The sequence below is a fragment of the Empidonax traillii genome, unplaced genomic scaffold (assembly GCF_003031625.1).
Source record: "Empidonax traillii isolate 1590-97213 ecotype Southwest subspecies unplaced genomic scaffold, ASM303162v1 scaffold156:size1289327, whole genome shotgun sequence".
In the NCBI taxonomy this organism is placed as follows: Eukaryota; Metazoa; Chordata; class Aves; order Passeriformes; family Tyrannidae; genus Empidonax; species Empidonax traillii.
In genome coordinates, this window is record NW_020955349.1 from 1,275,943 (window position 1) to 1,285,450 (window position 9,508).

Genomic DNA, 9,508 nt, shown 5'->3' on the forward strand with positions numbered 1-9,508 from the left:
TTTCAGAGATACTTCAGATTCCAGCAAACCCATTACAAGGTCAGTTGTGTGGTTTTTTATGTTGTGTGTGTGCATGAAAGTCTGTGAAAGTTTGACTTCTTGATTATTGTAGAAGAATTACAGCATAAATATAGCAAAATTTGTAATAACCCAAATGGCTAGAGCTTTCAGAATCAATATAAGAAAAAAATCCCCAAGAATAAGGACCACTAAAAAAAGTGCAACAGAAATCAATACAAATCCTATTGGACTAAAGAAATCCCTCAACAGCTCTGGAAAAAAGTATAATGCCAGACTAAAGCAGCTGTTGCAGGGTGAATGTAAAACATACTAATTTCTCCAAGTATAAAATACATTTGTTGCCACCGTCTTACGAATAATCTGATTTTGGACAAATACAGTACTTCTATTTTGGAAGACCAAACTAAAAATTAAGAAAAAATTTGTGTTCTGTCGTTTTTCTTTAAAATTCTCAAACTGGGGATGAGTAATCTTTTAAAGAATGACTGCAAAAGAACCAAATCATTTGTGATGTTTGATAAAAATGTAAGAACCTTGCCAGATTACCAAGAAAATACACACAGAGTTATTATGAATAAATGAATTGTTTCACTATGACATAATAAGAATATATTTTTAGAGGTAGGTTGTATATTATATACCTTGCCTATGAGAGTCTAACAGAACCTCAGAGGATGTATTTGTACCGTCTTATGAGAAAAAAAAAAGATTAATTAGAGCCACAGAAATACTTGAAACAGCTACTTAGAAAGAGGGAGATGGTCCAAGCAAAACATTATTATTCTAGAGGGAAGGAAAAAAGGTGTCAGGAAAACTAGCAGTGCTTCTGTATGGACCTGGGAACAGTTGCTTCTTAGGATCGACACATAAAAGTCCCTCATGGGTGAAGAGAGAGAGAGAAATACTTTAGATTACTAAACTTGCCTGTTAAGGATCTGGCAAGCATCAAGTCCTGTCTCCTTCACAAAAAGAACTTGTTGAAGTGCAGTTTTACCTCAGGCTTACATGTGACACCACAGCTACCACATTTTCATACTGTTTTATTCATTAGTATTAACAGCTGTTTCAAATACTAACAAGAAAACGACAATATCTGACCACAGAATGAAATTATATTAGCTAATGCAACAGTACCCACACAAGTTATCTCTAATTGGTTGACATAGATATGACTGAGTTGCTGATAGTGCCAAATTAGTGCCATAAAATGGAAAACAGCAAGAAAAAAAGAAGAGTAAGACATTAAAAAAAAGTATCTGTAACTGAATGACAGACTGAGGCACTTTAGAAGAATTTCATGTGTATGACATGGGGCAAATATATCAATTGAGGTCACATATCCTTGTTCAGCTGACCTGGCTTGTGGGGTCCTCAGTCACACAGGGAGCTGACAGTCTGCAGCTACAGGGCTGGTTGCCTGAGTAGAGCTTGGCAGTTTGGCAGTTGACTAATCTGAAAAAAATTAGACATCAAGGGAAAGGAATATTTTTAAAACCTGTAACTAAATTACATTCATAGATCAAAATGGATGAGAAAAGTACCTGCAAGGCCAACCCCTGCCACAAAGGTGCAGTGGGGAACCTGAGAGCACAGATCCTAAAAGAAGGATAGCAAGGTAAGGCCAGAAGGAGAAGGCAAGTTCCAGCACTGTCTCCCTGGGTAAGGATGCCTGACCAGCACCACTGCTGAGTTGTACCAAATCCCCCTGGTCTTTTGGCAGAGAAAAGATCACTACTTTTGGATTTGCCATTCACTACCTTTCTGCTGCAGATTCAGTCAAATCTTTTTTATCATGGCAGTTAAATACATTAGAATTTTGAGGAGCTCTATGTGTGCAGCCGTGTGTGTGTGTACCTGTTTGGGTGCTTTCTGCTGTGATACCACACTGGCCAATCTGAGTGAATTTGGATGAAACAATGGGCATCTCCCTATCTTGTCATGATGGTCCAGGTTTAAACTCATCCTAACTCAGCACTCTTGCTCAGGTGGAGAGCAAACCAACTGCCTAACAACAGTCATCTTCAGTTTGATAGTGGTTTGTGACACAAGGTAGGATTTTCCCACTGGCTGAGCTGAAGTAAGAGAGAGGGGCCTGCCCTGAAGCTTATGGTAAGTGAAAAACCCTCCAGGTGCTCTCCATGAAAAAGGTAACAGGTTTAGCATACAGGGATGGCAATGCAGTTAACTGATACTGGGTAAAGAGGACTAGCAAAACAGTTCCAGTTCTCTGCTCTGAAGGGAAATGTGGGACTACAATATGGCAGCTGGGTAAAGACCACATTCAATGCCTAATGACCTATGTCTTGCTTGTCAATAGAGTACTTGAGCAAGTAGTAGCTCTGCTTCCTTTATTGATTGCAGCTGATGGGTAGTGCTCACACTGTACTGATAGCTCAGCCTTCCAAATTCCCATCATTTCTGTTTTTCTGCTCAGGATTTTTCAGCCGCTTATCCAACTGACTTTCATAATGATTTGGTTGTTTAGCTGGTGAATTTTTGTGGCTAATTTCATCAAGTTTTCAGATGCACTGTTTATATGCCACACCAGGCTGCTGTGAGTAGCCCTCTGTGTAGCAAAGCATCTGTATTCTGGGCTAAAAAACAATTATATTTAGCAGTACCTTCTTCTGCAGCACAGTTTTCACCTGGCTCACTAATAAACCTCTGAAAGCCTAAACTGTCAAAAACACTTAGGAGACTTTGAGTTCCAAAGAGGGGACATGCCAGCCCTGATTCTCTGAAGGGCCAAACTCAAAGCACATCCAGACACTTATAGTTACCTGCAGTCACCTTGCTACGTGTAAGGTCTGAATGCATTTTCAACATGAGATTGTCACCTGCAGGAGGTTTGTATTTCCTTTATTTCTTTACTAAAATTGTATCAGAAAGCCTAATACTCTCAATTTTCAGACATTGGGTGTGTTACACTACACGATAGACCCTCTGCATTTCTTCAACCAGACCTATACAGTAATTCCCTGATTTTATCAGTTCCACCACTTATTTGGTCACTCCCACAAACAGGGCAGCCTGAATAACTGAGGATCTTAAAAGTTTTGAGAGAAATGTGAAATGGGAGCTGATTCCTTTCTTCCCACTTAATGCCCTGAGTATTTAAAGGAAACATCTTGTCTGGAAGTAGCTTTAAAGTGATCAATTTTACCTGTAAATAATTTATTATACAGATGAAATCCCAGAAAAGAGTCTTTATAAATACACAGTGTATTTCTTGGGTTTTACTGAAACAATGATTCCTGCTACTGTGTATTAATGAACTTCCAAGCAGCTTTGATGTCATGTCCTACTGAGAGAGCCTCTATTTCACTTTAAAAGGAAGAGTTGATGTAATTTATTCAGCTAAATTTAGTCTAGCAGGAAGATAACAAAACCTAGCCAGCAATCAAACTATGGAGTGGAATGGTGTTCAGTTCCATATTCTAAGCAGCATTTGATATAATTTGGTACTGATTAAGTTCCCTTAAACAGTTTCCAAACATTTAAGTGCATAAAGATAATGAAGATTAGCATAAACTAGACAGTGAACAGTAGACCCTGCACAGTAAACAGAAAGAAAGAAAACTCATCCTAATATCAGAATTTTATGTCCCTTGGATTCTTCATACTCTGGTTCATAAATGCCTTTAGCCTTGATTAAAAAATTTGGACAATCAGGCTGTCGGTCAAAGTGAGAGGATTTCTAAAGGGATATTCCAGTGCCACCTAGTGGGGTTTTCATGTTAAGAAAAAAATCTTCCCTCTCATATGACAATTTTTACTTTATAATCAGAAAACACTTTTTGCTACTGCTACACTCTTCATTTTTCTTCACTTTTATACATAATTATGTTGAATATGTTACCATTAAAGTATCAGTGTTGATTTTTCCCTCAGATCATCCTATTTCTGTGTAAAAATAAACTAAATATCACATGGTTTGGGAATATACTAAACTACATTGCATACAAGGAGGGGGCACCCTTCTCTGAGACCAATAATTTAGCTAGGCAACCGCCCATATGATGGAACAAATCACAGCTTCAATGTGAAGATTCCAAGTGTGGAGATGCATCGGACCTGTTCTGCTCACTAATTGACATGCTGATCTTTGTCTAATTGATAGTTTGAATGTGTTGGCTGCAGCTCCTAGTTCTTAGTTTTCCTTATATTCTCTTCCCTGAAGTTATAAAGCATTTTAATACATGGTATGTTCTCTGTGTGTTAGTAATTCCCTGCTACAATCAAGTTACCTTTCAAACTCTTTTTGATAAGCTTAGCAAATCACATTCATTCTGTCCTTCACAGGAAGGCTTTTTTTCCAGCATTCAGATAATCTTTGTGGCTTTCTTTTTACGCCGTCTTCATTTCTTCCACTGTTAGAATTGACACCTGACTTGTAAGCAATATTCTAGTACTGGCTTCATCAGTGCTTATATAAACAAAAAATTGCCTTCCTACTCCTACACACTGCCTTCTTGAATAGATTTTAAAATTCTTGTTAATCCTGTTTACCTCACACATCACATTAGAAGTGTGTGTTGACTCAGTTGTTCAAGATGATTTATAAGCACTTTTCAAAGTTGCTGTTTTCAAGGATACTGTCCTCCCCTCCATACTTACTTTTTTTTTTTTTCAGACATACAGCTCTGCATGTGAATATATTAAAACAACAGCTAACTGCATGGGTTTGTTCTGTTTACCAAAGTATTCTGTGTGACTTCAGCATCATTATCTGTCATGCTGTCAAATCTCTGTGTCATCTGCATATTTTACCCATGGTGATTTTATACTTAAATCTGGCATCATTTTCCTTTGAGTGCTGCTTTCCTTTGGAAGACACAATTTTAAACAGCCTCAGTGGATGATTATTTCTCACTGGCATTATTTTTCTAACCCATCAGTTCCAGACTGTGCGTGCTACAGTGCCAGCTATTTTAAATGAGCAGTAGCATATTGAGCTTGCTGGATGCCTTCGAACAGTTAAAGTGTTTGATATCTCCACAGTAGGATTATGTCTGTAATCTCTCAAACAGTTAAATCAGGCCTATTTTCTATAAATTAATTGTATTCCTATAATTTAACTCTTTATCACTGAAATCGTTTGTCTTTTTCGACTATTTCACCTGGATCATATCAGGTTAACAGGCCCATTAACTACAAGTCCTTTTAAAATACCTCTAAGTTATTCACAGGTTCCATGCTTCTGTAAGTTCCTCAGCATTACAAAATTCATCTCAAAAGGTGGTTAGTGCACATGAAGGGCCTCAGCCAAACGCATTTTCTTTTTACGGACTTTCTGGTGTGAATGATCCCAACTCGACCATTTGAAAAAAAAAAAAAAAATTATCCCAGGCAGGAGGGTGCCATCTGTGCCACTGAGGGGAGAGTGGGTACTCTGTGTGTCCCTGAGGGGCTGTGTGAGCCACTGAGGGGGAAGAGGGTGTCCCGTGTGTCCCTGAGGGGAAGGAGAGTGTTCTGTGTGTTCCCGAGGGGAAGGCAGGATTCCCACCTGTTGCTGAGGGGGGAGGCAGGCGCCCCGTGTGCCCCTGAGGATCTGTGAGGGGGAAGAAGTTGCCCTGAGGGGTAAGCGAGTGTCTCCTGTGCCCCTAAGGGACACAGGGCAAAAAGGGTGCCCCGATGGGTCACCGAAGGACCTGAGGGAGACAAGCCGGGGCACGGCGAGTCGGTCGCTGCTACTTTGCTGCTTTTCCTACCTGTCCTCCAGTCCTGAGGCAGGTGCAGGCGAAAGGCGCTTTGAGAAGCTCAATAAAAGGTTGTGGAGTCGCCCCAGGGGAAGATTTTGGGCTGTTAAGAGAGTTAGGGAGTGTTGAGTAATGGCGTCGAAGGCGCAGCAGGGTGTTTCTGCGGAGTTGCTGAGGGAAAAGCTTCTTGAACTCTGTCACCATTGCTGAGGTAACTCAGGGGGACTGAGAGATTAACAGAGGAAAAACTGAAGGAACTTCGAAAGCACAGCCAGGGGATGTCTTCAGGGAAGATCTCAGGTAAAGTGTGAGGGACAGACTGAAAATCTTGGAAAAGCTGAGTTACTCACCCTTTTCTTCTAGGGGATATTTTGGGTGTAAAAAATGAGATATTCCTTAGCAGACAAAATAAAATGTCCTGTCTTGTCAGAGTGAGTGAGTGAGTGAGTGAGCTGGTCCCTTCCAAAATCCCTGTAGAGCAGAGAGCAGCGTAGCTTGGGCTTCCCAGGAGGGAAAGGGGGGCTCTGTGCAGTGACCGGGGGGCACCCTCAAAGCCAGCGGGCAGAGACATGGCCCAGCCTTGCCCCTTGTCTCTGCAGATGGAGCCAAGCCCATTAGTGGCGGTACAGGCACCATGACCCGCCTGTAGCCAGGGTCTGCCCGTCCTGCTGGTGACGTGCCCACGTGCGCCCTCCGTGTCCTCGGGGCTGGGGCCCTGTGCCCCCGGCCTTAGGCCGCGAGGCCATTGTTGGGAGTGCTGGGACTTGGGGGTTGACCCCATAAGTGGGGCTTTTTGCATCTCCCCTGCTCGGCGGGCGGTTGGAGGGATCCCCTGTAAATTAGATGGGTGTCCCATAGGGTCCCCTGGCCTCTCACAGGTGTGGGGCTCGGCATGTGCCCTCCTGTCCTCGGGGCCCACAGCTCAGGGCCTTAGGCCACGAGCTCCAGTGCCTGAGCTCCAGTGCCTGGCTGCTGAGTCAGGTTCCTGTTGCTGTGGGGGAAGGCCGAGCTCCGTGTCTCCCTGGGTGTGGACCCGCCTGTAAGCAGGGTCCAGGTCTGGGAGCCTTTGTGCTCCCTCAGCTGGCAGCCTGTGCGGGGCGCCCGCCCCATTAGCAGGGAGCGGGTCGGGTGACCCTAAAGCAGAGAGAAGGAGCCTCCGTGGGTCTTTGGGCCCAGGGCCCCCCCATAAGTCAGGGCCAGTGCTCTGGGGTCCCTATGCTTTGCGGTCCAGGCTATGGCTCAAGGCCCCTGTAAGCAGGGTTGCAGCCGCTCTGGCCACTGCTTTGCATGCCCGGCTGCCTTTGCCCAGAGGGCCCAGAGCCCAGCAGCGGATGGGACTGCACCATGTGTCGCTGTGGTGAGTCCAAGTGACCTTTGGAGAGTTTTGTGCAAGTGGGGGGCCTGTGGGTGGGTGGGCAGGTGGTGGCTAGGGCAGCTCCCTCTGGGTCCTGGTTTCCTTTGGTGTAAGGACTTGGAGCTTCTCAGTCCGAGCTGCATCCCGCTGCCTTGGCAGGAGCCGTCCGAGAAGAGAGTAGAGCCCTGGAGTGGGACGGCGGGGCAAGAGTGAGGAAGAAGAGCGGCGGCTTCCATTTTTCTTGGTCCTTCATGTTCTTTTCTTGGTCCTTCATGTTCTTTTCTTGGTCCTTCATGTTCTTTTCTTGGTCCTTCATGTTCTGAGTACAGAACTCAGGTTGGATCCCTAAACCTCCCCTGACCAGCTCAGGTTTTACAGCGGCAGAACCGCTCTTTGACCAGCAGGCGGCACTGGAGAGCCACTGAAGTCACTGCGCGTGCGCACTCAGCGCACTGGCACAAGTCATCTCATGCCCTCAAATGCTCCATCTCCCAAATCCAGCTTCTCCTTTGCCGGGCAGTTTTTGCCTATCCCACAGTCCGGAGTGACCTCTGGCAGCCGCACTGCCCAAGAGCTGCCAAGTTAACCCCCCCAAACCAACCCAAAATCCTCCTTAAACCTACGCAAGACTCCCCAAAACTCCTGAGGTTCTCCCAACTGCCCCGTAGATCCTCCGCTCTCACCCCAGACCACTCGGAAAGCCCCAACTCCACCAAAATGTGTTGTTTGCCTTCCCTTTGCACCTGCTGTGCTGTTAAACCTGTGCTGGTAACGGGGTGTCCATACTGGTTTATACTGGTGTGTACTGGGGCAGATGGATGGAACTCAGAGCCCTCTATGGGGCACTTGCAGGCCATTACGGGGCAGCCATGGCTCCATACTGGTCTATACTGGTCCCAGGTGCTGCCCCTCACCCGTGACAGGCTGCAGGTGCTGCCCAAGCAGGTGGGGAGGGACCCCCCAAGCCCCCCCAGGTGTGTCCAGGTGACCGCAGCATCATCCCCCCAGACCCCCTCACCTCTCCCCCAGATTACCCCAGGAGTGTCCAGGTGACTCCCAAGGGACATCCAGATGTGTCCCAGGTGTTCCCAACGCCCCTCCAGGTGTGTCCACGTGTGCAAGTGATGCCGACACCCCCATGATGCCCCAGGGCAGTGTGCATGTCCCAGCTGTATCCAGGTGCATTCTCTGATGCCCCCCAGGTAAAGGGGGCCCTGCCTGACCCCATCACTGTCGAGCCCCTCCCTGCTCTACTCAGTGGGTGGAATCAACCCCTGTGACCTCCAGGTAGGCGTGGCCAGGCTGAGCCCCCCACACACACCTGGGGGAGACCCCACCCCCTCTCCAGAGTGACATCACCAACAGCCAATAAATGCCCAAGAAAGGCCAGAAAAAGGTGGGGTTTATTCTGGGCGGGGGCGGAGCAAGACAGTGATTGGTCCATAGGGCTGAGGCTGGTCCAGGCGCACCCAATGGGCACCGCAGAGCTCTGAGGGGGCGGGGCTTGGGGTTAGGGGGCAGGGCTTCAGGAGAGGGGTGGGGCCAATTTGTGTGGTTTGTGGGAAGGAGGTGGGGCTGGAGCTGTGGGGGAGGGGAGGGCCCTCAGGAAAGGGAGGAGTTTGGGACACAGAGGGCATGGCTTGTGGGAAGGGGGCAGAGCTTGGGGAGATGGGTTAGGGAAAGGGGCATGGCTGGGAAAGGGGGTGTGGCTTGGGAAAGGGGTGGGGCTTAGGGAAAAGGAGCGGGCCTGGAAGGGGAGCAGGGAGGGAAGGGGCTGGGCTTAAGGCAAAAGGTGCTCAGAGCCAGGGGATGGGCTTTTGTGGAAAGGGCGGGGCTTGGAGAAGGAGCCTGGTGGGGAAAGGGGTGGGGTTTGTGGGGAAAGAGGCGTGGTTTGGTAAAAGGGAGCGTGTCCCCAGGACTCACCGAGGCAGATGGCAAAGAGCCGCGCCATGCGTGCGCGGGATGACCCCGGGGGCAGGATGGCCGTCAGCTCCGATCCCCCCGGGCGCCGAGCGTGCTCCAGGATCAGGCTGTGGATAGTCCAGATGCCACAGATCATGACCCCCAAATTTTCCCCCAACTCCCCAAATTTCCCCATTTTTGTCCAATTTTCCCAAAATTCTCCCTGATCCATAGATCCCAATCCCACCCCACAGATCCCAATCCCAATTTACCTCCGAAGATCGGGAGCAGCTTCAACCACCTCTGGAAGCTCCGGAACCTCGGGGACAATGGGCGGGGCCGGGGGGCTGTGGGCAGTACTTGGGGGGTCAGTGTGATCCCATCTACTTCCCCCAACCCACACCTTTCTGCCATACCACTCCCTCCTTCCCCAAACCCTGCCCATTTCCTCAAGCTCTGCCCCTTTCTCCCCAATCTTTCTCCCTTCCCAAGCCCCGCCCCTTTCCCAGGACACACCCCTTTCTCCCCTGGA

General features: G+C 47.4%; 1 pseudogene; it reads right to left on the reverse strand.

Moving 5' to 3' along the window:
- Positions 1-8,447: 8,447 nt before the first annotated feature.
- Positions 8,448-9,508, reverse strand: part of LOC114057977 — a 3,482-nt pseudogene continuing 2,421 nt past the window's right edge.